The following is an 829-nucleotide window of genomic DNA, read 5'->3' as shown; positions in this document are numbered from 1 at the left end:
TTCCTTTGTTTTTCTCGCTATTTATAAAAATAATTTCAAGCCGCCTTCGGGGAGTGGAAGGGGGGTAGATGCCTCTTAAAAGCACACGCGATCGTTTTCTTCTTTCCCTCTAATAACGCTTCTTTCATGAACATACAGAAAAATTTTTCTTCTCCTCCGATGATCTCCCTCGTACCGCGCCGTATGAGCAAGTTACGTCCAAGGAAAACCTTGTTAACGAATATTTAACATGTATACCGACCACTAGTCGTTTCGTACGGATCGAGCAATTTTCCGTTCTCTATGGAAACGCGGCATCCGTTTTTTTTTTTTTTTTTTTCCGACAACGCTCGCTTTACTATCGTCTCGGTATAGATAACAATAAGTTTCCTCCGTAAAGAACGTAACAGGAATTGCGTACGTTCGAAGAGTAGAATCTCGATATATATATATATCGTATATACATATATATATACGTATACATATATATATATATATATATATATATGTAATAACCCTTTCAAGATCGAAATTTTATAGTGGAAAAGATTTTTTTTCATTACGAATAACGAATCGATGAAAAAAATACTTCTTTTTGACGATAATCTTGGACGAAACGATGTAAGAAATGCTCGAAAAATGTTAAGCTTGTTTTTAATAATTATAATAATAATAAAAAGAAGAAGAAGAAAGAAAGAGAGGAAAATATTTACTCTCGATCGTGAGAGGGTTCTTCTGGCTCGGTACAATCGGGCACGATCGGGAAAAGATCTTCTATCTGTATGTTCGAGTCCTGGAAAACTTTGAAAAAATCCTATGACAAGTTTAAGCCGTATCTACCCCTTAGCAC

At 35.5% G+C, this 829-nt stretch overlaps 1 protein-coding gene across 23 annotated transcripts in view; it reads right to left on the bottom strand.

Annotated features, from left to right (window-relative positions):
• Positions 1-635: 635 nt before the first annotated feature.
• LOC102679918 (protein daughterless) overlaps positions 636-829 on the bottom strand; it is an 88586-nt gene continuing 88392 nt past the window's right edge. For 19 of the 23 annotated variants that reach the window (XM_031512975.1, XM_031512964.1, XM_031512971.1 and 16 more), the window contains one exon: positions 637-829. This exon is cut by the window's right edge and continues 3 nt beyond it. The gene's annotated coding sequence lies outside the window, so the exon portion shown is untranslated. The other 4 variants (XM_031512963.1, XM_031512961.1, XM_031512973.1 and 1 more) reach the window with 1 other exon arrangement.

Source organism: Apis dorsata, unplaced genomic scaffold (genome assembly GCF_000469605.1).
Source record: "Apis dorsata unplaced genomic scaffold, Apis dorsata 1.3 scaffold_538, whole genome shotgun sequence".
Classification (NCBI taxonomy): domain Eukaryota; kingdom Metazoa; phylum Arthropoda; class Insecta; order Hymenoptera; family Apidae; genus Apis; species Apis dorsata.
Note: the sequence above shows the minus strand (reverse complement) of the source record. Positions and strands in the feature narration are given on the sequence as shown.